The following is a 272-nucleotide window of genomic DNA, read 5'->3' as shown; positions in this document are numbered from 1 at the left end:
GTGGTTCTTGTCATTCTGACTGTCAATTACGATGTATATATAAATTATATATATATAATGTTTCAAATTAATATTACTACATGCTAATATATTTAGGTATTAACTTGAATTACTTGGAAAATTTAGTAAGTATGTTTAACACTCAAAAACAATGCCTGGTTTGCCGTCTTAAGAAACGAATTCTCGAAAGTATTTGGTGTAAAAGTGGATCATTTTAAGCACAGCCCTGAAATTAATAATATTAGTATGAATAATATAATAATACTACTTCC

The sequence above is a fragment of the Pungitius pungitius genome, chromosome 19 (assembly GCF_949316345.1).
Source record: "Pungitius pungitius chromosome 19, fPunPun2.1, whole genome shotgun sequence".
Taxonomy (NCBI): Eukaryota; Metazoa; Chordata; class Actinopteri; order Perciformes; family Gasterosteidae; genus Pungitius; species Pungitius pungitius.
Note: the sequence above shows the minus strand (reverse complement) of the source record.